This window comes from Globicephala melas, chromosome 6 (assembly GCF_963455315.2).
Source record: "Globicephala melas chromosome 6, mGloMel1.2, whole genome shotgun sequence".
Lineage (NCBI taxonomy): Eukaryota > Metazoa > Chordata > Mammalia > Artiodactyla > Delphinidae > Globicephala > Globicephala melas.
In genome coordinates this window covers 12,302,699-12,329,946 of record NC_083319.1, presented here as the reverse complement: position 1 = coordinate 12,329,946, position 27,248 = coordinate 12,302,699, and the positions used below count along the sequence as shown (strand labels likewise).

At 39.3% G+C, this 27,248-nt stretch overlaps 1 protein-coding gene across 7 annotated transcripts in view; it reads right to left on the bottom strand.

Annotated features, from left to right (window-relative positions):
• Positions 1-27,248, bottom strand: part of STRBP (spermatid perinuclear RNA binding protein) — a 136,785-nt gene that overhangs the window by 83,741 nt on the left and 25,796 nt on the right. Inside the window, exon 1 of one of the 7 annotated variants that reach the window (XM_060300463.2) lies at positions 2,623-2,740. The exons of the other annotated variants lie outside the window; for them this stretch is intronic. The gene's annotated coding sequence lies outside the window, so the exon portion shown is untranslated. Of the gene's footprint in view, positions 1-2,622; positions 2,741-27,248 lie in introns of those variants that run through there. 7 annotated transcript variants of the gene reach the window in all.

The window sequence follows — 27,248 nt, the reverse complement described above, 5'->3', positions numbered from 1 at the left end:
AATGGTACAGATGAACTGGTTTGCAGGGCAGAAATTGAGACACGGATGCAGGGAACAATCATATGGACACCAAGGGGGGAAAGTGGTGGTGGTGGTGGTGGCGGAGGTGGTGGGATGAATTGGGAGATTGGGATTGACATATATACACTAATATGTATAAAATGGATAACTAATAAGAACCGCTGTACAAAAAAATAAATAAAATAAAATTCAAAAAAAAAGAAAGGATGCTTAACATCACTAATCGTTAGAGAAATGCAAATTAAAACTACAATGAGGTATCACCTCACCCTGGTTAGAATGGCCATCATCAAAAAAACTACAAACAATAAATGGTGGAGAGGGTGTGGAGAAAAAAAAGGGAACCCTCCTGCACTGTTGATGGGAATGCAAATTGGTACAGCCACTATGGAGAACAGTATGGAGGTTCCTTAAAAAACTAAAAACAGAACTACCACACGACCCAGCAATCCCACTAGTGGGCATATACCCTGAGAAAACCGTAATTCAAAAAGAGTCATGTACCAAAATGTCCATTCCAGCTCTATTTACAATAACCAGCACATGGAAGCAACCTAAGTGTCCATCGACAGATGAATGGATAAAGAAGATGTGGCACATATATACAATGGAATATTACTCAGCCATAAAAAGAAATGAAATTGAATTATCTGTAGTGAAGTGGATGGACCTAGAGTCTGTCATACAGAGTGAAGTAAGTCAGAAAGAAAAAAACAAATACCGTATGCTAACACATATATATGGAATCTAAAAAAAAAAAAAAAGGTTCTGAAGAACCTAGGGGCAGGACAGGAATAAAGACGCGGACATAGAGAATGGACTTGAGGACACGGGGAGGGGGAAGGGTAAGCTGGGACAAAGTGAGAGAGTGGCACTGACATATACACACTACCAAATGGAAAACAGATAGCTAGTGGGAAGCAGCCGCATAGCATAGGGAGATAAGCTCAGTGCTTTGTAACCACCTAGAGGGGTGGGATAGGGAGGGTGGGAGGGAGACACGAGAGGGAGGGGATATGGGGATATATGTATACGTATAGCTGATTCACTTTGTTATACAGCAGAAATTAACACCAATAAAAAAAAAGAACAAGTTACAAACTGAAAAGACTTCTGGAAAACATACATACAACAAAAGTACCAAAAATATACCAAGATGACTTAAAATCCAAATGAAAAGCAGACAACACAGAAGAAGCAGGGAGGGATTTCCCTGGCAGTCCAGTGGCTAAGACTCCCGGTGCAGCAGGGGGCCCGGGTTCAATCTCTGGTCAGGGAACTAGATCCCACATACTGCAACTAAGAGCCCGTGTGCTGCAACTAAAAGATCCCTCATGCTGCAACGAAGATCCTGTGTGCTGTAACTAAGACCTGGCGCAGCTAAATAAATAAAGACTTTTTAAAGGAGGGTGGACAGAAAAAAGTCATAAACAAGCATTTCACAGGGGGGAAAAAAAACACCACAAGACCAATAAAAATGAAAACCACTTTATACCCATTAAAGCTGCAAAAATTAAGAAGTCTGGCAATACCAAGTGTTGGAAAGGGTATAGATCCGTAGGGACTTTTATGATGGATGTTGGGAAAAAAATGTTTGGCATAATTTCCACAAATCGAATAATCCCATACTCTGTTACTCAGGGATTTTACTCCTAAGTATACATGAAGAGAAACTTACACACGTACAAGAGACACGACGTGTACATTAGCATGTTCATAGCAAAATTGTTCAAAACAGCAAAATCCTGGAAAACATGCAAAATGCCCATTCACAGGAGAATAAATGAATACACTATGGCATATTAATGCAATGGATTATTATTCAGCAAAGTGAAGGAACTACAGTGACATGCAGCAATATGGATAAATCTTAGCAGTACAATATTAAGTGAAAACACTATGTCCCAAATGATTACATATAGAATGATATCTTTTTTGTAAAATTAAGACCAGAATAAAAAGAATCTAAGAATCCGTAAAGATATAATAAAGGTATATACAAAACCAGAAAGCAAGGGAATGATGAATACAGAATTCCAGCTGTGAATTCTGTTGCGGGTAGGAACTGGAATAAGGATGGTTGGGGGAACCTATAAAGTAAGATGTAGGTTATTAAGGGCTAGCTTCTGTTCTGATGGTGGGTTCACAGGAGCTTATTAAATTTTTAAAAATAATATAAAAACAGACTATCCATGGGCAAATGAGAGCATGTCATAAACAATGTTTATGTCTAATCCATTATCCAATTCTGTGCACATTATCCAATTTTTTAAAAAGCTTCTTAGCCTATGTTAAACTTTTTACTAAACTGAGTTTTGATCTTCCTGATTGGGGTATAATTTTTTTATTTAAATAAAAACCACTCAGCTATAAACAGTTATTAAGCTATTTTCCTAATGTGGATAACAAAAAATATGAATTTCTGATATAGTATCCTAAGTTATTATGCCTATTATTATGTAAAAGTCACATACTATGACTCAACTCACGGTATATTCAGTACAACAGTATTCATGAAACTGCAATGTAGTAAGTGCTCTAAGCTTGCTACATACTGGAAAGGGAACAAAAACTTCCATGATCCACAGAAAACATCCTTACTTTTCACAGGATGACTTGTTTCTCACCAGCTCTTAAAATATAGATGCCAACTCAAAAAAGTCTTCTTACTCATAAGTGACACTTTCAAGTTAACCTCAGCAATTTTCCCCAACCTTCTGTACAGAAAAAGAACAAGTAAAATGCAAAATTTCTTCCTTAATGCAGATATTCTCAGTTATTAGAAAACTTAAAATTGGGGTTTTCATAACAACTCAACCACTTAATAGACAAATGCATAGGTATATATTTAATGTTTCAAGAAAAAATTAAGAATATAAAAACAATTTGTTCTACTTAATTTCTACATTTCGTAATTTCCAGTTAATATGGTATTTACAGAACTACATATTCACCTACCTCTGACAGAGGTTCACAAGGAAGACAGTATATAAATAACTGATAAACACTCATGAAGAATGATCTTCATATGTAAAAAGCATCCCCTTGTGTGAATTTCCAGTGGGAAACAAACTTCAAACTTCTAAATGATGTACTTTATTATTAGCTGAAAAGCTTTAAAGCGCTCAACCATCTGAGTAATATTAAGCTGAGAGAGAGAGAAAGGGAAACAGAGAGACAGAGACACACAAAAGGGAAGGACCAAGCAATGCAAGTAATAATGTGAAAAATGAATTCAATTATTTTGTGAAGTGTTATTATAAACCCATCAAAACACTCTTAGGTCTCCTAGGTTTTCCCAAGATGGAGTCCTCACATCACTATCAAAGGTATTACCCTTAAAAAGCAGGATAAGAACATTAAAGGCAATACTGAAATAGGAATACTTCTTACCGGCATTATCACTAGGCAAATAAGATAACAATTAGTGAATAAACTTGCATCTTAATACACATTCCCCTACAACATTACACAAAGCAATTCTTTTTTTTTTTTTAATTGAAGGATAGATGATTTACAATGCTGTGTTAGTTTCTGGTACACAGCAAAGTGATTCAGTTATACATACATTTTTTTTATATTCTTTTCCATTATAGGTTATTACAAGATATTGAACACAGTTCCCTGTGCTATACAGTAGGACCTCGTTGTTTATCTATTTTATATATAGTAGTTTGCACAAAGCAATTCTTATAAAGCATTACGCAAAGTAAATTTAGCATGACAGACAATCCTGCGTGGTTCAAAGTTTCATCACTTGACAGACGGTAAAACAGACTCAAATAACTCTGACAAGATCATGTAACCAGTAAATGTCAGTGATTAAATGCAAACTCAGGTCTGCTGAATGACTTCTATTCACAGAAAACTAAAGAAAAAGAAGCAGAGTGTAAGTCAGGAGACCAGGGCTATAATGTTGGAATGGCCACTAACAGCTATAAAGGCCTTTCCCCTGGCCCTGTGGATTCTGCTTCCTGAAAAATAATACCTCTTGCCCTATATGCCTGCCTCACAAGGCTACTGTGAGGATCAACTGACTAACAGTTGCGGAAGTACTCTGAAAAGTACAGTGTTATATTAAACATGGGAGTTTACCCTTCCAATCGAACCAATGACAGTGAGTCCTGAACTCAAGAGACAGCAGTACAGTACCATGAGCTTGTTGCCACAGTAATAATAGCAAGTGCCTGCTGTACGCCAAGCACTTGGCTAAGCATCTTACATGCATCACTTCATTTAATCCTCAAAAACCCCCTGCCGCAGCACAGGGAGATCAGCTTGGTGCTTTGTGACCACTTAGAGGGGTGGGATAGGGAGGGTGGGAGGGAGACGCAAGAGGGAGGAGATATGGGGATGTATGTATATGTATAGCTGATTCACTGTGTTATACAGCAGAAACTAACAAACCACTGTAAAGCAGTTATACTCCAATAAAGATGTTAAAAAAAAAAAAAAACCCTCTGCGAGAGATGTGACTATATCGATTTTACAGAGGAAACAATAGTCCAAAGGAGTGACATAACTTATCTGAGATCAAGCAGCTAGTCAGTGGCAAAGCCAGGATTCAAACCAGACCACCTGTCTACAGAACTGGAGCTCTTTGTGACTCACTATGCTATAAAGCATCTGCCAAAAAGGCCCACCGATCTCAAAAGCTACCTCTCCAGGAAGGCTTCCTTCATCCCAACCAAAGTGTAAAACTAATTCTCCCTCATACGCATATATATATTTGTATATATACACATTTATACACACACACACACATATGTATAAAAGAATAAGCATGTAACTCATCTGAGTCTTGGGTTTCTCATCCCTGAGGAACCATCTGCTTCAACAAGAATTGTTTTCAAACTAAATAAGAATGTCTTTCAAGTGCTTAACAGAGACATTAAGTTAACTGACCAATACCATAGGGTGAGTGACAGAGCCAAGATATGAATTCATGTTTGTTTAATAACCAATGTTACTAAGTCAACTGACTGATTCCAAAGCCCAATGTTCTAAGTACTATCTACTAGCTCACCCAATCTCTGAGCCTCTCAGATCTTAAGGCTGAAGTTGGGCTACAGACCAGAACCATGCCAATCCCATTTGCTACTCAGTCAACAAATATTTACTGTAACCAAATTTTAAAAACTCAATACATACATTGCTGGTAATGTTCTAAAATTCCATGAGAGAGAAGGCCATCAGCTTCCAAGAGTGATCCTGGACCTTTGTCTTTCCAGAGCACAAAGTTAGGTCTACTCCCCATGCCCGATAATATGGAGAGAAAGAAAGGATCTCTGAAATCTGATTTCCCACTTTTCTGCTGGAAATTAGATTCAAGCATGCTTACTCAATAACCTATTCCCAGAAATAAGATGCTGAGGGGCTTCCCTGGTGGCGCAGTGGTTGAGAATCTGCCTGCCAATGCAGGGGACACGGGTTCGAGCCCTGGTCTGGGAGGATCCCACATGCCACGGAGCAACTGGGCCCGTGAGCCACAATTACTGAGCCTGCGCATCTGGAGCCTGTGCTCCGCAACAAGAGAGACCGCGATAGTGAGAGGCCCACGCACCGTGATGAAGAGTGGCCCCCACTTGCCGCAACTAGAGAAAGCCCTCGCACAGAAACGAAGACCCAACACAGCCATAAATAAATAAAAAAATATATAAGAAATAAGATGCTGAACTCGTGGAATGAAATTTTCAAAATACCATCCTTAACTTCTTAAACTCTCTACCCTCACTAGGCACTCGGCTTAAACAGCACCTCTGGTAGGAAGCCTTCCCCAATCTTGACCTCCACCTCTACTCCTTCTCAACCATTTGGCAAGCTTGGGCTGATTACAGTACACTACATTACACCAGTTTTGCCTTATGTTTCACCACTTACCAGTTTTGTAACTACATGTTCCTTGAAGGCAGATATCGTGTTTTGTCCTCTGCTGTATTCCTAGTGCATGACACAGTGCCTGGACAGTAAGCTCTCAAACATTTGTCAAATGAATAAATGACTAACGACCCAATTATGACTCTGTCCTGGTACTTCTAGTGGGCCATATGAACAGCTCCTCATCATTCTCCATAGCTGCAGCACAGCTAGATGCATAACTTATAACAGACAACTTGCCATAGGGCTATCTCTCTACCAGGCTATAGGCAAGTAGATGCTAAGATCACAGCTACTGTGTACCCTTTGGTTGCTGAGAATCAAATTCAAGCTCTTTAAGAGTGTGCTTCAACTGAAACGCTGACCACAATACATCCTGAAGGTGCTTTATTCCCAGATAATTCATTTAAGGAAACTGCTCGTATAAATTGTAAACACTGCTGCTATATCATACACAATTACATGACCAATCCGGTAAAATGATCACCTTGGCAGTTAAGCCTCTATTTTTGACCCCTATGTTCCACAGACTGTACACGACACTTTACACTAATCATCTACTTTAATATTTACATCAGCCCTACAAGGTAAAAAAAAAAAAAAAAAAAAAAGCATATGATCAGTCTCCATTTTAAGGTTGAGGAACTGAGACTCAGATGGTTAAGTAAATTGCCCAACAGCACCACAAGGCAAATCTATAGTTTGAACCCAAATCTGTTAAGTGCACCTAAATCTGTGGATCCCTACACTAAAGTTCCCTCAGGTAAAAGACACCTGCTTTATCTGCTTCATAAGGTATTGTCAACCAACTAAAAACCAAGCTAAGCAGTCTGGAAGAGATGATCATCCAATAACCTAAAATGTAAGGACAGGCTTTCCATCCAGTATTATATACAGATATGAACTCAATCAAAAAGATAAAAGGAACTTCAAGAATCAAAATTGTCATGATGAATAAGAGTTATACAATCCTAAATGATGCTGTCATAAGAAAATTTAAGTCACTGTTAGAAGGTGGCCTTTTTCAAAAACAGTTATTCAAAATGACGGAGAAGGATAAAATGAACATCTGTTAACAGGGTGGTTAAAGGTTAGAGAAGCAGACCAGAAAGAAGAGAGGAAAAAAAAGTCTCTTATTCCAAAAATAACAGACCATATGCAAAGTTAGTCCCTTGCCAATTTATAAGAAACACAAAGAATACAGAAAATAGGGAAAATGTAAGAGTTTTTACAGGAATTCTTTTTATTAAAAAAAAGCCAATTAAAAGAAAAAGGTTCAAATCATTATTAATTAGCACTAATAACAGCACTTGTAAACACCTGTAGAGCAATTTCTCTAGTGAAATCAATCCAATCAATGCACAGCTACATAATTTTTAATAAAGTCACTAAAGTTAAGCCTCACTTAAAATTACAATTAGCTACTTGTTAGGTTATCGTCACTAAAAACATCTGATTTAATGCGTAACTATCCTAACCTTAAAAGAAATATGTAAGTAATGTTCATTCTTAAATTATTTCCCATTGTCCTTTATGACAATAATTAAAGACACTGGCATTTTAATATTGCAAATCCACACTGCTTCTCTGACACGGTTTTTTTTTCTTGTTGTTGTTTTTTGCGGTACGAGGGCCTCTCACTGTTGTGGCCTCTCCCGTTGCAGAGCACAGGCTCCGGACGCGCAGGCTCAGCAGCCATGGCTCACGGGCCCAGCCGTGAGATCTTCCCGGACCGGGGCACGAACCCGTGTCCCCTGCATCGGCAGGTGGACTCTCAACCGCCGCGCCACCAGGGAAGCCCCATCTGACACATGTTTGCTTTTCTTCTTCTTAAAGATTAATGAGCCTTCACTTGAATGCATTTCTAGTCTGTCAGTCCTGATGCTTCGATGGCTTTACAATATCCCTCGGAATAAAATTTTAACAGAGCAGGCAGTTTTTTTATTCTTTACACCTGTAACGGAAGCTTAGTTAGCATCCTCAGGTTGCACACAATTTCCTGAAGAAACTAAGTTAAACAGACAATGTTTCTAAATTCAGCAACCAGCACAATTCCTGCATCTTTCCTATGGCATCTTTATAGCTTCCTTCTATGATATCCTGTTTCTTCAGAGATTTAACTAACACTACCTCCTTCCCTCTCTTCTGACTACAGATTCTTAACACAGAATGTCTTCTTCACTCTTATTTTTAATGATAAAATGAATAAACTGAGGAGTAGATTAGGAATGATATATAATATGTAATCAAAAATGATACAATGGGGAAAAGACCTAAGTGAATATATAGCTCATCTACATACATTAATACAACTTCAAAGGTTTTATGTTCCCTATACCTAGGTGCAGAGGTATAAAAATACAACTTGGTTAATAACATTTATCCTATACACATTCTACTAGTGACTAGAATTGCAATTAACCCTGTGCCAGGAACTGGTTACTAACATGCATAATTTTATTTAATAATAACAATAATAATAAAATCACACCTAACACTTAAATTGTGTTTACCATGTTCCAGATACTGTCCTAAGTACATTGCACATATTACTTCATTTAATCCTCACAACAACTCTATGAGGTAAGTACTATTATTACTTCGAATTCACGGGAAACAGCCTTTAAAAAGTTAACTAACTAGGGGCTTCCCTGGTGGCGCAGTGGTTGGGAGTCCGCCTGCCGATGCAGGGGACACGGGTTCGTGCCCCGGTCCGGGAAGATCCCACATGCCGCGGAGCGGCTAGGCCCGTGAGCCATGGTCGCTGAGCCTGCGCATCTGGAGCCTGTGCTCTGCAACGGGAGAGGCCACAACAGTGAGAGGCCCGCATACCGCAAAAAAAAAAAAAAAAAAAAAAATCCAGTCTCATCTTTGCTTTTGTTTTTCATGTCAGTATTTTTTTACGAGTGCAGGCCAAGTGTCTTATCAAATACCCCACATTACAACTTCTCTGATTATTTCCTCATTTCTGGCAATAATACAACTAGAGATGATGTTATGTAGTTCTACTGTACCAAGTGAGGGAGTACCTGATAGTGATCCTAAGTTTAATCACTTGGTTAAGGTGGTGAATGCCAGCCATATTGTAAGGTTATTTTTCCCTTCTGTAAAGAGTTTCCCTTCCCTTCTTAGCCCATGTAGCTATTTTCCCTTCCTATCCAAAGAAGACTTTCCTCCCCCACTTCCCCTTCCCCTCCCTTCTGTGGTATAAGCCTTCAAAGGGAAGAAGCTTCAAGCCACTTTATAAATGTTTTATTTTTGATTTCTGACACACACAAAAAAACAAAGGTGCTAGTGTAGAAGAACAACAACAAGGCAGAAGAGAAGGTGGGCAAGCCACTCTGGAGATAACGACAGTCAGTCAAAATTCCAAATGGATTTACACTGGCAGAAGCTGAATTTCCTCTCTGTCGTAAGTTATACTCTACAACATACATTTTAAAAGTGCTGAAAGGACCTACTGTATAGCACAGGGAACTATACTCAATATATTATAATAACCTATACTGGAAAAGAATCTAGAAAAGAATACAGATAGTTATGTGTAACTGAATCACTTTGCTGTACACCTGAAACTAACACAACATTGTAAATCAACTATATTTCAAAAAAAAATTTTTTTTAAATAAGAAAAAAAAAAGAACTCAATCTCAAAGTAAAAGAATTGTTTTAGGGCTTCCCTGGTGGCGCAGTGGTTGAGAGTCCGCCTGCCGATGCAGGGGACACGGGTTCATGCCCTGGTCCAGGAAGATCCCACATGCCGCGGAGCGGCTGGGCCCGCGAGCCATGGCCGCTGAGCCTGCACGTATGGAGCCTGTGCTCCGCAGCGGGAGGGGCCACAACAGTGAGAGGCCCGCACACCACAAAAAAAAAAAAGAATTGTTTTAATTAAAAAATAAATAAAAGTTCTGAACCTTGGACTGCCATATAATATGCAGAGAATAAGAAAAAAAAATCTACTCGTATTTTTATATTAGTTATAATCTTTGTAAGAAAGATGTGAGCTCCATTTATAAAGAAACTAAGATCTAAGAGGTAAAGCTAAACAAATAAACACCAACCCATGCCTTGTCTAATCTGTGTCCAATCACAGGTCCAAATCTTTTTTTGAAACTGTTTCCTAAAAGCTGGGCATACCTTTAAAGAAAAACACAATTCTTCATTCACAGAACAAAACAGCTTTCATTAATTCTCTCCCAGTTCAGGAACCAAAAAGGGCTATTTATTACCTATGGAATCCAATCAGATTCCACCTGACTTAATTCCACCCTATCCCACCACTGTTTCCAATATACCATCCATTTCTAATTCCAGTCAGATCACTGAAGTCTCTCTCCCACCAAAAATGCCAGGATTATTCCAGCCTACAGACATATTCTTTTTTCACTTTTTTCATGAAACTTTCACTGAGCATTTACTATGTATATCTTATATTCTGTACTTAATACTAAGAAGACAGAGATAAATGAAACATGGAATCTCACATCAAAGAGTTAATAACATAATAGAGAGAAGCATAAGATTAGGTAGAATCAAACAAATATTACACTGGGGTAAAAAGTTTTACTGAAAGGACACGTCAAGAAGATAGAGGTGACTAACTGAAGCTCACATGTACTGCTACGAGGAGTGCGGGGTGGGAAACTACTTTAGAGAACTTTTTGGCATTCTCTCCTAAAGCTGAACATACACAGAACCCATGACCCAGTAACTCCACTCCATGTTACACACCCACAGAAATGTGCACATATGTAAACCAAAAGACATGTGCAAGAATGTTCATATTCATAGCAGCACTTACACGTATTAGTCAAAAACTGGAAGTAACCCATATGTCCATCAACAGACTGTTACATTCATACAATGGGACAATGTGAAATCAACTCCTGCCATGCACAAGAACATGGATGTAGCTCACAAATACTGAAAGAAATCACACACAAAAAACAGAACATACAGCTTTGATTATATAAAGTTTGAAAACAGGCAAACTAGTCAAAGTTAGGATAGTAGTTACCTGACAGGGCAGGGGGTTGGGAGGGAGTGGGCAGTTTCCAGGAGGGGCAACATGAGAGATTTCTGAGGTGCTGGTAATGTTCTAGTTCTTCTTCTGCATGTTAAAAGGATGATTTCACTTCATGATAATGCATCAAGCTGTATATGCTTACAATTTATGTACTTTGTTTTATTAAAGCTCAACTAAAAATCTACCTAAAAAAGACAGATGGGAAAGCAGCAGACAGGGAAGCAAACTAACATTTACAACCTACTAAGTAGGAAGCATCTAGTACTAGACACTGTACAGACATTATTTTATCTAATCACAACCACCTCTGGAGTTAGGTACTTGGGGTATATGTGTGTGTCATTAATTTTAGCAGCCCCACATCTGAACCCCCTTTCCATGTTTAGGGAGTCTCCCACCTCATGAGACAGAGCTCACCTCCAGAAGGTGATGCAAAAATAATGACTCAAAGAAGCTGGGCCCTCAGAAAATCCATTCTGGCAAGTGCTAGCAGCAGAGCAGCTTCATCTGGTTTCTAGAGACCACAATTCTACTTACAGCATCCAGCATTCCCCAGCAGTGTTGGCAGTTGAAACTCCAGTATCTGTGCCTAGGATAACATTGTGGGATACAGAACTTCTGAGCCTGTCTCTCCAGCCCTCCAAGGGATTCTATGAGACACCTAAAAATATTCTATTCAGAAGTTTCCTTGCCAGAGTCAATTTCTGTTGTTTCCAACTACGAGTCCTAACTAATAGGCTCATTTGATAAAATGAAAAAAGATTCACCACTTTGAAAAACAGTTTGGCAGTTTTCATAAAGTTAAAGTCACTTACCATACAGCCCAGCAATCCCACTCCCAGGTACTTACCCATGAGAAATGAAGATGTATGTCCGCAACTCCCCCCCACCACAAAAAATATATGTATACTATATATATACAGGTTTAGCAGAGACATAGATATAGAGATGATAGATAGATAGATCGATGATACATGAAAATGTTTAGAGCAACTTTACTAATAATGACTAGAAACTGAAAAATCCATCAACTGGTGAATGAATAAACAAATTGCAGTACAACCATACACTGGAATACTACTCAGCAGTAAAAAGATATCAATGCCTATCACTTATATGTGGAATCTAAAATGTGACACAAATGAACTATTCTACAAAACAGAAACAAACTCACAGACATAGAGTACAGACTTGTGGTTGCCAAAGTGGTTGGCAGGGGGCGGATAAATTGGGAGTTTGGGATTAGCAGATGGGCAAACTAGTATATATAGGATGGATGAACAACAAGGTCCTAACTGTATAGCACAGGGAACTATATTCAATATCCTGTAATAAACCATAATGGAAAAGAATATGAAAAAGAATATATATGTATAACTGAATCACTTTGCTAAATGGTAGAAATTAACACAACACTGTAAATCACTGTAAATAAAATTTAAAAAAAATCAACTCCTGAAACATGCCATAACATGTATGAACCTCAAAAGCATTAGGCTAAATGAAAGAGGACTGAATCAAAAGAAGTCATACTTGGGACTTCCCTGGTGGTCCAGTGGTTAAGACTGCACGCTTCCACTGCAGAGGAAAGAGGTTCGATCCCTGGTCGGGGAACCAGGATCCCACATGCCATGTGGGAAGCAGCCGCATGGCACAGGGATATTGGCTCGGTGCTTTGTGACCGTCTGGAGGGGTGGGATAGGGAGGGTGGGAGGGAGGGAGACGCAAGAGGGAAGACATATGGGAACATATGCATATGTATAACTGATTCACTTTGTTATAAAGCAGAAACTAACACACCATTGTAAAGCAATTATACCCCCCCCAAAAAAAAGGAGTCATACTTAAATGACTCCGTGTATATGACATTCTGGAAAAAAACGTAACTATAGGGACAGAAATTACATCAGGTTGTCAGGGGCATGAGATAAAGGAAGGGAACCGACTACAAAGGAACCCAAGGAACTTCTTGCAGTGATGGAAGTATTTCATATCTTGATTGTGGTGGTGGTTACATGACTGAAAAAATCTGTCAAAATTCATAGAATTGTATACCCAAAAAGGATGAATTTTACTCTCTGTAAAGTATACCTCAATAAAAATGACTTAAAAAAGACTCTAGAGTGGCCACAAATCCTGCTCAAGGTCATATACAGTAAGAAGCAGATTCAAACTCAGGTGCAAGTTCAAATGCCCATGCCTTGAAAGATAAGGAGATTTTGCTAAAGACACAAAGAGGGGAGTGGGAAAAATTATATTCCAAGCTGTTCTTTTCTCCCCAAAACTTTGCTTATCAAAAATTTTCAAGGCCTGCCTCTGATACCACCTCCCTCATAAAGCTATCCATTATTTGCTCATTCCACAAATATTTCTTGAATGGCTAGTATGTGCCATCCCCTGTTCTAAACACTTAAGACACATCAGTGAACAAAACAAAAATCCCTGCCCACATAGAGCTTCATCCTAGCAGAGGGATTGGGAGGGAGAGCAACATATCATAATCATCATAAATAAGTCAGTAAGGCAGTCAATATTACCGTCAAGTGCTATGCAAAAAAAAAAAAAAGGCAGAGTAAGAGGAACCCAGAGTATAGGAAAAGCAAGTTACGGAATTAAAAATTAGAGTAAGCTTAATTGACAAAGTAAGTTTTGAGAAGATCTGAGAGAAGTGAAAAATATTTCAAGTGGAAGGAACAGCAAATGCAAAGGCCCTGAATCTAAAACATGCCTGGCCTGCTTGAAAAGTAGCAAGAAGGCGAACAGAGTGAACCAGGGAGAACAATAGTAGATGGGGCTGGACAAATAATGGGGTCAGACGAAACAGGGCCTTGTTTGGCTATTACTGAGTGAAATGGGCAGCCAAAGTAGTGTTTGGACAGAAAATGATTATGTTCTGACATATTCCTGAAGGATTCTTCCAGCTATTGTGTTGAGCTAGCTTGTTGGAGGCAAAGATACATACAGCAGAGGGTCTGATGAGGAATCTTTTTACAAAGATCCAGGTGAGAGATGATGATGGGACCAAGAAGATGGCAACAGTGGAGGTGGGGAGAAGTGTTCCAACTCTGCGTATACTTTGAAGGTAAGGCCAAAAGGACTTCCTAGCATGTGACTGAATGTGGCATGTGAGAAAGGAGGAGCAAAGTTAATGCCATGGTGTTTGGCCTGAACAACTGAAGGATGAAATTGTCTTCATCAAAGACAGGGAGACCTGTAGGTGGAGCATATTAGACAGAGCAGGAAAGGGGTTTGGCTTTAGACATGTTCCATTTTAAGATGTTTATTAGACATCCTGGTGAGGCTGAGTAGGTAGTTGGATATTTGGCTCTGAAATACAAAAAAAGAGATTTCAGAGTTATCAACTTGGGAGCCAGTGTAAGACAGTATTAAAAGATGTATAAGTAGGGCTTCCCTGGTGGCGCAGTGGTTGAGAGTCCACCTGCCGATGCAGGGGACACAGGTTCGTGCCCCGGTCCGGGAAGATCCCACATGCCGCGGAGCAGCTAGGCCTGTGAGCCATGGCCGCTGAGCCTGAGCGTCTGGAGCCTGTGCTCTGCAACGGGAGAGGCCACAACAGTGAGAGGCCCGCGTACCACAAAAAAAAAAAAAAAAAAATGTATAAGTATAGATAGGATCCCCAATGGAAACTCCATTTTAAAAAGCAGGGAGAAAGGAGGAAACAACAAAAGAAACTGAGAAGGACTGGCCAATAAAATGGGGGGTAAGAGGGAGGGAAAAGAATGTGTGTGGTATTCTGGAAGCCAAAAGTAAAAAAAATGTACCAAGGAGGAATGAGTAATCAGCTGTGTCAAATGCTGTTTATAGGTCAAACACAATGATGACTGAGAACATACTCTGAATTTTGGTACTTTGATGTTCCCGATGACCTTGCCAAAGGCAGTTTCAGTCAAGAAGTAGGAGAAAGACCTGATTGAATCAAGTTGGCTTAAGTGAGAATGAAATGGAGAAACTGGAACCCTCATACATTGCTGGTGGGAATGTAAAATGCAGTCCTTTTGGAAAACAGTGTGATAGTTCCTCAAAGTGTTAAACATAAGGTTACCATATAATCTAGCAATTAGGTATGCACCCAAGAGAACTGAAAACACATTCACACAAAAACCTAAATATGAATGTTCATATCAGTGTATTTCATAGGAGCCAAAAAGTGGAAACAACCCAAATGTCCAAAAACTCATGGATAAACAAGATGTGGTATTCATCCATACAATGGAATGTTATTAGGCCATAAAAAGTAATGTAGTACTGATAGATGTTACAACATGGTGAACCTTGAAAACATGCTAAGTAAAAGAAGCCAGACACAAAAGGTCACATATTATATGATTCCCTTTATGTGAAATTTCCAGAATAGGCAGATCCATAGAGACACAGGCAGATTCCAAGAGAATAGGCAGAGCCGCAGATTGGGGAACAGAAGGAATAGTGAGTGACTGCTAAGCAGTGTAGGGTTTCTCATAGGATGATGAAAATGTTCTGTAATTAGACAGTGGTGACAGAGGCACAACTCTGTGAATATACTAAAAACCACTAAACTGTACACGTAAAGTGGTGAATTTTATGGTATGTGAATTATATCTCGACAAAAAAAATAGGAGAGAATGGGAGGGAAGAAATCAGAAACAGTTGAATAGAGACAACTTTCTAGAAGTTCTGCTACAACAGAGGGCAAATATATGGGACAGTACCTGGCAATGAAAGTGGAGTCAAGAAAAAGTATTTTTTAAACTGGGAAAAATAACATGTTTATATGCTGATGACTGACCTAATGGAAAGTAAAATAGTGATGCAGGAAATTGGAGGGGGGCGGTGATTCTTGGAGCAATATCCTTGAGTAGTTGAGAGTGGATGGTATTTGGTACAGAAGTAAAGGAATTACCTTTGATAGATGCACAGATAGTTTATCTATGTTAACAGGAGTGAGAGCAGAATGCATATGCACAGAATGCTTGAGTTTTCTTAATGAAGTAGGAAGTTTCTTAGGAAGTCATCAGATGAATGGGAGAGAAGGTGTTATGGGTGTAAAGAGAAAGGTGATAGTGTAAAAGAGCTGTCTAGAAGAGTAACAGAGTGAATGGACTACGTACATATGACTGCCTGGCATCATTAAGGACCCCTTGAGGTTCAAGGGCATGAATTTTAAGATCAGTCAACACAGTTACGGGAGTGTGTGTGTGCACGCATGCATGTGCACACATGCTTTTTCCATCTATGTTCAGATGCACAGGTACAGAGTAGGAGAGTCAGACTTCACCAGGATTATAAATTTTGCCAAATTTATGATAATATGATAAAGCAAGAAGGGCATGGGAATTGAGGGTATATGCAGAACAGTTTGTATGATGACTGGCTATGGAATTTACACTGGGTGAGGAAGGGAGTGAGAACATCAAGAAGATAAAACACAATGAAAAAAGTGGTAAGATCATGGACCTGAGGTCCATGGTCTGAATGAAGTCCATAGAAAACAAAATCACTAGAGGAGGAGAGTTCAAGGGACTAGAGGCCAGTGAGTTAGAAGAATCGTCTATGTGTAAGTCATACCTAAAGGCTCAAACCCAAGAAATCATTCCAGTTTCTGAGTAGCAAATGGATTCTTATAACTATCAAATAATTTTGCACTCTGCTGCTCTTTATATGCCATCCAAAACTCAAACACTGGCATGCCTGGTGCAAGTCCCATGCATTTTAATCTATTTATTTAGTAACTTACATAAATTTCCTAATATACCCGTGGCATATTCCATGTGCTAATAAATACTTATTGATGGATACAGGACCCTGATGAGTTACAAAGCTATGCAGTGAGGGAATGAAAAGACAAACCAGTGAACAATTGTCCTTTCCATATCACATATATCAGAGACAGTTGCTCAGCATTTACAGCTGTCTGCCTTTCAGACTACATCACACACACAACTCATTTACCAATCATTGTCTTTCATATTTACTATTCAAAGACACTGCAGCTGATGAGGCGATTTTCTGTGTTTGGCTGCAAAGACTATACATTATTAATAATTAAAATTAGAGAAGACATAGCCACTTCATCAAAGGAAATCTGTTTTAAAACTGTTTTAACTAAAACAGCTTGCATCTTCCACATATTTTTCTTCAAGAACACATGTGCATCATTATTTTAACAAAAAGCATACCTTTTTTAACTTCAGGTAATAATGGCGGGAAAGCACAAGTCTTAAGAATTATGTCCCCCAAATATATACCTATATTGAATTCTAAAGCAATTACAAAATCCTCTCTGCTCAACTCTACCTCCCCATCACAAAACATAGGAAATAAGTAATTTCCCTGCAAGCCAGTGGTTCTCATCTCTGTGCATTAGAATAAGCAGCACAGGGAGCTTTGTAAGCTAGACGTTGTGCCCTCATACCACCATAAATCACCAAGGACTGATTTAATTGGGCTGGGGTGGGATCTAGGTTGTATTTTTTTTTTTTTTAACTCTCCAGGAGATCCTAACTCACAGCCAGGCAGGTGAACTACAAACCTAATCTAATCGTTTCATTGGCAGCCCATACTTCTCTCCCAGACTTCAAATTTCATATCCAACTGCCTTCTACACATCTCCATCTGGAAGGTCGCATGGACGCCCCAAATGCAAATGTCCACTCCTAAAGTCAGCATCTTTTTCCCAAAGCATATTTTCTGTTTCTTTTTATTCTGTAACATTTTAGATTATGAAATATAACTTATGTACGGAAAAATGCATAAAACATATATGCACAATTTAACAGTCCTAAAAAATTACGCCTGTAATTATCAGCCAGATCAAGAAATGCACAACCAACAGCACCTCAGTATCCTATATTTCTTATCTTGGCTGGTATCCCAATTCACCCAGTCACCCATCAGAAGACCAGGGGGCATCATCTTAAGATTTCTCCTTCTCCCCCTACATTCAATAAATCCCAAGTACTGAAGATTTTACTGCCTAAATATCTCCCCTCTCCTTTTTCACTGCCATTTTCTTAGTGCAGGCTCTCACGAGGATGAACTTGCCTCCAATTTAGCCAATGAAATGATCGCTTAAGAAAATAAATCTGATCGTCATCTACTCCTCCTGGTTTCCCATCTTAGCAAGGTAAGATTCTCCTTTGAACTGGCCCTGATCTATCTAAATACCTAAATATCTATCTGTCTATCTCCCTACCCACCTCTCTCTCTCCCCTGCCGCTAACAAACCTGCCCCACTTCAAAAAGTATACTACAAATGTACTAATGTGCTTACAATTACCTAAACACTATCTTTCTACTGCTGTTCTTCTGTAGCACATATCCTTCTTTCCCACTGCTGTACTTGAATTTATCTGTCAAAACCCAACTCAGCCACCAATTTCTTCAGGAAGCTGTCTCTGACCACCACTCCATCCCTAAATAGTGATTCATTCCCCCTCTATGCTATTTGTGTATGCTGTGCTTGTCTGTAGAATTATTTATCACACTTGGAGTTGGAAACATTTTTCAATGTCAGCCTCCTTACAATAGCCCCACACTCGCTCCGGGAACAGTCTCTTCTATCCCCATTACTTAGCTCCTTACAGAAAGGTAGGCTTCCAACAGGAGATATGTACTTCAAAACTCTGCCCTCAAGCATAGGTGGACCAGATTGGGCCAATCAGATTCCCCCTCCCAGGAATTTGGAATTGAAATTAAAATAGAAAATTGGTGTCTCTGTGTGGCTGAGAACTGTTAGTTTTAAAAGAAAGGCTATGGAAGAAGCCATATTCTACCATATGTACTAAAAAGAGAAGAGAGCAGATCTCCAAAGAGAAAGGAACAGATGGGCAGAGTAAAGCAGAGGTAAGAAGTGACAGTCCTATCAGCCTTCCAGTTCTTGGTTCCAGTTATTCCTAGAAGCCCCTCTGATTCCTGCCCTAGAGTTTTGAAAGCAAGACCTATATATTGAGATCCTACAGATTTCTATTACTTGCAACTAAAAGGTCCAAGAAATCCTGAATTTACTTTCTTACACATATCTCTCCTATGAGCACCATGAAGGCAGAGGCTGTTTCTTCTATCTATCTGCTAGCCTAGCACAGGCCCTGGAAATGTCAGGTGCTCAATTAATAATGCCATCCATGGCAGAGCTGTGCATTTTTACATATGTAAATTTTAACTTTTAAAAAAGTGTAACAAGTTTGAACTCCAGCTAGTTACATGTATGTCGAAGTGCTTAGGAATACACTGTAAGAATGTCTGCAACTTATTTTGAAATACATCAAAAATAAGATGGATTGGGCTTCCCTGGTGGCGCAGTGGTTGAGAGCCCGCCTGCCGATGCAGGGGACTCGGGTTTGTGCCCGGGTCCGGGAAGATCCCACATGCCGAGGAGCGCTGGGCCTGTGAGCCATGGCCGCTGAGCCTGCGCGTCCAGAGCCTGTGCTCCGCAACGGGAGAGGCCACAACAGTGAGAGGCCCGCGTACCAGAAAAAAATAATAAAAATAAAAAAAGATGGATTGATAGACGGATAAACATGATAAAGCAAATAAAAGAAAATGTTAATTGCTGAGCTAACTGTAGAATATATAAGTGTTCACTGTACAATTCCTTCAACTTTTTTGCATGTTTAAACTTTAATAACAAAATGCTTAGAGAAAAACATTTTTCAGCAATACATCTGCAATGACTTATACAGACAAAGTCTATATATATACTCACATTAACTGACTGTATTGCTCTCTGCCTTAATATGAAATTTCAAAGGAGTTTGATACAATAGGTACCTAGGTGTTTTCCTTTCACTGATTAAGAGGTTTTAAAAGTGTTTTGTCCTTCCAGTTCACGTTTGTTTTATGACAGCAGTGAGGCACAATTAAAATGTAAAACTAAATACTTCTTATTTCATGTCTCCTTTAAAACTAGTTTTAGAAAACACAATAAAGCTAGATGGGAAAATTCAAATAATGTTTTCTACTATCAAGACCATTCATCAAGACAAAAGAAAAAGAGCTAGCAGCTTTATACTGTAAACCTTCTCTTGACAAGACAGAAAAACACACTAGGAGAATAAGGAGATAAGAATCATAAAATCACAAACTGCTGAAAATGGTCAAAAAGACTAATACAAGATCCTTATTTCTCAAAGAGAAAACTAAGACCCAAAGAGGTGAAGTATCTTGCCCGAAGTCACCAAACAACTTTTTAGCAAGGCTCAAACTCAAACCCTGGACCCATGCTCTTTCCATCCTCCTTTGTAGTCTTAGATCTTTTTTTTCAAAGAGTAATATTACATGAAGTGCCTCGTCTCAGCTTAAATATTTTGTATTTGTCCAACTGGCTTAATTTTTTTGTACTACACATTCAAATTATAAATACAAGTGAATACAAGAATCATATTATGACCAGGATTCAAATGACATACCGTGTCATTCACTGAACTTCATTAAAATGGCCTGAAAGTGCTGTCCCACCATTTTAGGCAAATAAAGGGGCACTGACAGAATTTTAGCAGTACATTTGCCTGCATTCCTTGTCTGTGGTAGAAGGTCAAAGTTTAACATGTACTTTTCCCAAAAGTGAATAACTCAAAGCTACAGAGGTTGGAGGATAAGCCTTAATTCATCCTATTTTTTAATCTATCTTTTTATTCAGAGTGTATACACTAAAATAATGGGTTACAGATCTGGATAGCTATTTATTCTTGCAAAAGCATTCAAGGAATGCTAGTCTGTATTGTATAAAGACTGCAGTTAGGCTTCAGTGAATTATGATGCAATTACTATATTTCTATTCATATTTTGTCAGACAACTGAAAATCTAAGCAAAGACTGGATCCCTAAGGTACAACTTCAGCAAAATACACTTTATCCCGTAGAGCTACAGATCACCAGTCAGATGCAAACAGAATGGTGTTTCTTTGTCTGATCTCTGTCCCTTTCATAACAAAACTAAAGCTGTAAGGAATGCTGAAAGGGTAGTTTGCTATATGTAAAATAAATTTAAATCATGTTACTTCTATTAAAATTCAGCTGTACCAAAGTCACCTCCTCTGAAATAATTCCAAGGGTTCCCAGAAAAATAACCAAAAATAAGTCAACCAGAATGAGCTTGCTGTCTCTGTTATATTAAAATGGGGATGTGGAGAAGTCTCCAGCTTACTCTCTGATTAATAATCCATCTGTACAAATACTTAACATTCTATCGTAGTCCACAGCTTCCAACCCCTAAATCGGATTCCCACAAGCGCTGCTGCTGAAATCACCTCACCAAGAACATCTCAACACTGATGAAAAACTCAAAATACTACAGAATGGCATCTTACCTGTAGTGTGTCAGCAAGGAAAAAGGCCCTCACTGCTACAAAGCAGAAAATGTTCCCAATTTCTTGAGTAGCATGTACTAAAATGTTTTTTACCACATAGTAAGTACAGCAAAATTATCTGTGAAATTACATAGATAAGCACTGTGTTTCAAAAGGAATATATTTTTCCTACTGAGAGAAAATGTAACTGCCGCAATTATTTTATTTGTTTTTTATTTTCTTTTTTATTTCCTTTGCTCATTTTACACATCATTTTATCTACCAGAAGCAAGGCTATAAAATGTAACTTCTAAAGAGAGTAAAACCTCTGCTGCCTGGTATTTCATTAACTGGCATATCTAAAGTATGATGTCATTTATGAATGTAATGATGACAATGAAGCAATGCAAGTTCTTGATGTACTTTCTGAATCTTCAAAATAAGACCAAATTGTACCAGTAATTTGTCAGTATATTATACTGGACATCAGTAATATTATATTGGACACACTGTTAAGGAAAGATGTAAGAAACAGTGATAGCAGTAAGCATAAAAAATGTTGTATAGCATTTTCTGCCCCCAAAATGGTGTGTTATACAAACTGCACTGACTTTGAAGCCATGAGATCTGGATTTAAGTCCCAGTTCTACAACTTCCTAGCCGGTTTCCTTCAATGTTAATCACCCGAGTCTCAGTTCTCTCATTTGCAATGGGAATACCACTGTTTGCTTTATCTACTTACCTCACAGAGCTGGTCCAAGAAGCAAGAGTTGTATGTGTGCAAGCATACTTTGTAAACGTCAGCACCGGGCTGCTCTGACATTCCTATAGAAATCTACAGCATTACAACTGCGGAGGAGACTGCTAACTATCCACCAAAATCCACTGTTTCTTCCAAAGCAAGAGAGTTGTAGCTGGGAAAAGGTTACCCACCTTCACATTCTGTAGCTGAAAATGAACTCCTCCCAAGAACATTTCAACACTGACGAAATACTCAAAATACTACAGAATGGCATCCTACCTCCTAGTCAGCAAGGAGAAAGGATGTGACATTTCCCAATCCCTCTGCAGCTAGATAAGGCAATGAGATTAAGCCCTCAGCAATCAAAGTGGGCCGAAATTATATTTGCAACGTCCATCTCACTGACTTAGAGAATGCTTCCAACAAAAACAGCCTTGGAAGCCAGGCACTAAAGATGGTAGAATCCCCATCAGCCCTAATGTCTGAGGTCCCTAAATGCCTATATAAAGGAGAGCCACATGCTGAGGTGGACACCTGCTCTGGGTTATTATGCACTGTATTTTGGCATTTTAGCCAACGTATTTCAGGGCTCTAATTCAGTAGCTGGGGTTACTTAACTAATACAATGGCCAACCCCTCACACAAGGTGATGGGTGCAACTAAAAAATCCCTAACAAGAACTTAACAAGCTTCCAATGCCTTCCCACCAAGTAACACATAAAAGATAAAATCCCCAATATGACAGTTTCCCAGATGGACATTATCTGAGAAGACTGTAAAGCACGGTGGATAAGAGAATTGGCCCTGAAATTGGACTGCCTAGGTTCAAATCCCTGCTCTACCACTTGCTAAGTGTATAACGCTGGGACAGGAAATTAACCTCTCTTGTCTCACATGTAGAGTGGGAATAAAAACGGTACTCACCTCATTACGTGTGGTGATGTTTAAGTGAAAAAAAAATTCCATGTTTTAAAGCTGCTTAGCAGAGTGCATGGCACAAGAACACTCAGTAAATGTCAGCTTTTATTATTAAAACTAAAAAATCGTCATGATTCTGTACAGTTTCACTGAGCTGATCACGTATCAGTAAGGAAGGTTACTGAAATGCTATCAAAGGTTCTCTATAGTCTAGTTAGTGGTGCAAAGTATTCTAGTAGATATGCAATTAAACCTAGATTCTCTGAAAGGCAAATTAAGAGCTCCTTGCTGACTAGGAGGTAGGATGCCATTCATTTCACTTCCAGAAATCAAGAAAGACAGCTGCATTCAAGAAGCATGACCTGGGGTCTGGCAATTTGCAAACCATTACAGTGACCAAGAGAGAACAGTGCATTGTATTAAGACAACCCAATTTCACGACAGGCTGTACAGGGACTCTAATGGCACTGTCTTCCAAAACATAGTCATCCTAGCAGCCCACATATGCACATGAATTTATAAACAGTTGAGAAACAAATAATCCAAAGATGTGAAGGGAAATTACCAAGTAAACTTCAGAAATCTGCCCTGCCTTTGTAACAATAAATCTTACAGCATAAAATAGTTTTGTTTTTTATACACATACAAGCAAAAACTGGTAACAGACATTAAACCTAGGTATATCATAAAAGCAATTCCATATTTTTAAAAAGGACACTCCAAAAATAAATTCTACACTATAATGCCATCTGGAGAGCAGGCACAAATTCAATAAACTGTATAAGGAAAAAGGTAAATTCAATTAAAACATTACACAACTTTTAGAATGAGAATCTTTTAAGTGCTACTAATGATTTCCTCAGCAGTGACAGTAACATTTATGCTTTGCTATCCCTAAATATAAATACATGAAATAAAATAAAATAAAATAAAATAAAAGCCCTCTTAGTATATAGAATGCCTACCCTGCCCTCTCTGCCTATCCAAATCTTATTTTTTTCCTTGGCCACATTTACTGTCAATGCCACAATGAGGCCTAGGGAAGATGCTTATCCTGACCTCTTTATCTGTACCTGTAACCACAAATTTAGACTCCAGGGCATTTAATGCCTTGCATTCATGAGTATGACTTAACACCAAGAGCAAAACTCCTGAATGGCAGGGACTGTCATCTCGTTTTGCCATGCTATTCTTACAGCTTGCGCTGAGTAACAATAATGATTATCACCTACAATTTACTGAACGCCTCACACTGAGCTACGCACTCTAAATAATTTTTAAATTTATTTATTTTTATTTATTTATTTTTGGCTGCGTTGGGTCTTCATTGCTGTGCACAGGCTTTCTCTAGTTGCAACGAGCAGAGGCTACTCTTTGTCGCGGTGTGCAGGCTTCTCATTGCGGTGGCTTCTCTTGTTGCAGAGCATGGGCTCTAGGCACCGGGCTTCAGGAGTTGTGGCGCATAGGCTCAGTAGTTTTGGCTCTCAGGCTCTAGAGTGCAGGCTCAGTAGTTGTGGCTCACGGGCTTAGCTGCTCTGTGGCATGTGGGATCTTCCTGGACCAAGGGTCAAACCCGTGTCCCCTGCACTGGCAGGCGGATTCTTAACCACTGCACCACCAGGGAAGCCCCCTAAATAATTTTTAATTGAAAGTTATAAAATATTTGATAAATACAAATTACTAAATGACACATTTGAATTTATGAAGCATGTTAATAAAAACAGCATCTGTGAACCAGCCATCCAACAACAGAACTAATGCATTACTATTACAGTGGAGGTAACCTATACAGTCTTCATCTTCACAGCAGCCCTGAGGAGGCAGTTATGCCCCCAAGAGGGACACAGGCTCAAAGGGACTAAACAAAGTCCCAAAGCTATTAAGTGATAGAGCCAACATTCAAACCAAGTCTTCTGTCTAAAAAGCCAATTTTCTTTCCACCATATCTATTCTATTACCTGGATTTGCTCTTCTCCTCTGCCTACTTAAGTCCTACTTACACTTTAAGCCCCAACTCCTCTAAGAAATCCTCTCCAACTACCACAGCTTACACTTAATTACCTTTTTTCACTTCCCTTTTCATCAAAGTTCAATGAAAGCAAGGTCTATATTTTACACTTCCTTTGTTGTCGCCCCTAATTTTAGCACAACACTAGACCCAGAGCAGTTGTTTTATATATGTATATATAAAATTGTCATATATATGTGAATATATATACACACTGTATACATACATGATGCTTTCTTGATGAAACTGTTATATTGTTACATATAAAAATTCTAAGCATTGTCTGCCCACCACACCAAAATCTAGGGATACTGCATTTTCTTTAATGTTATCAAGTCTATGAATTCAAGGGAGCAAACTAAAGAGCCAGGCACAAATGACTAAACCTTCTTAGTCTTTGCTGGCTCTGCTTCCACCTCTTCCAGACCTCATAATGTTCCAGTGCTCCAAGGCTCTGTCCTGGCCCTTGTCTTTCATCATACTTTCTTCTCAGTGGCCTATCCCAGTTTCATGACTCTAAATAATGTCTATCTACAGATCAGCACACGATACCTATAATCCTGGCCTCTACATGAACTCTAGACTTCTCTAACCAATTGATGCCTGACAGCACTGAAAAACACTGAAATTCTTCCTCCAAAAACCTACTCCTCTCTCAAGTCTTAACCATCTCAATAAACAGTAATAACCATCCACGAAAGCTCTAAAAGGGAAAAATTCAGTCCTGACGTAGATTATCAATATATCTTATAACTCAACTTCTAAAATATATCCTGAATCCTTTTTCTAGCATCATCTTTCACCTAAATTGAAACAGCCTCCTTATCATCTTCCTGCTTTTATTCTGGCCCCAATGTACAATCCTTTCTCCAAACAACAACTGCGTCATTGTCTAAAACATCACACCTGTTCATTCCCCTATTCAAAATCTTCCAAGGGCTTCTCATCATCCTTAGAATAAAAACCATACTTACTCCTCACCCAGGTTTATAAAGTCTCAGCTGATCTGGGCCCTGCCTACCTCACCAAACTCTCATCTGTATCTCGCTCTCTCGCTCTTCCTCTCTCTTCTTGGTTATTACACTTCAATTACTCTGTCCTCCTTTTTGGTTGCTCCCACATACCAACTGTGTCCCTGCACTGCACTAGCAGTCCCTCTGACTGGAAGAGTCTTCCTTTTCTTTTTAAGGCTGACTGTTTCTTAACCTTCAGATCTAACCATAAACGGGATCTCTTCAGAGGCCTTCCCTGATCATCCAATCAACTAGCCACCCCATCACTCTCCTATCTTAATATCAACCTGTATTTTAATTCTCTGCATAGCACTTAACTGATGTACTTCTTTTTGTTTGTTTGTTTGTGGTACGTGGGCCCCTCTCACTGCGGTGGCCTCTCCCGTTGCGGAGCACGTGCTCCGTTTGCGCAGGCTCAGCGGCCATGGCTCACGGGCCCAGCCGCTCCGCAGCATGCGGGATTCTACCAGACTGGAGCACGAACCCGCGTCCCCCGCATCGGCAGGCGGACTCCCAACCACTGCGTCACCAGGGAAGTCCCCTGATGTACTCCTTGATTATTTGTTTTCTATTTCCACACAGGAACACAAGGTCAACAAAAGTAAGGACCTTGCCTATCTTATTTATCACTGTATTGCAGAGCCTAAAACAGTGCCTGGCCCACAACAGATATTCATAAAGGTGCTGAGTGAATATATCTATGAGTAAATTAACAATTACTTCCATTTCCATCACTCTATTAATGGTGTTTTTTAGCACCAAATGGGGGGGCACTTAAAAAGTTAATATTTTGCTAGTTATAAACAAATCTCTCCGCCCAATTGAAGTAGTGTGAGTACTTTTTCTACAGAACTCCTTCTCTCTAATCTCATTCCAATCTATTTAAAATGAATGGTGGGGCTTCCCTGGTGGTACAGCGGTTAAGAATCCGCCTGCCAATGCAGGGAACACGGGTCCAAGCCCTGGTCCGAGAAGATCCCACATGCCCGGAGCACCTAAGCCCTCACGCCACAACCACTGAGCCTGCGCTCTAGAACCCACAAGCCACAACTACTGAGCCCTAGCGCCACAACTACTGAAGCCTGTGCGCCTAGAGCCCATGCTCTGCAACGAGAAGCCACTGCAATGAGAAGCCCACGCACCGCAACAGAGTAGCCCCCGCTCACCGCAACTAGAGAAAGCCCGCGTGCAATAACGAAGACCCAACGCAGCCATAAATAAATAAATAAATGTATTTATTTAAAAAATAAATAAATAAAACGAAAGGTAAAGATGCACCATAGTAAAGCTGTCAATTTTCCACAAACTGCTCTGTAGATTTAATGAAATTCTTATCAAGATTTTTCTTAGACACAAACTT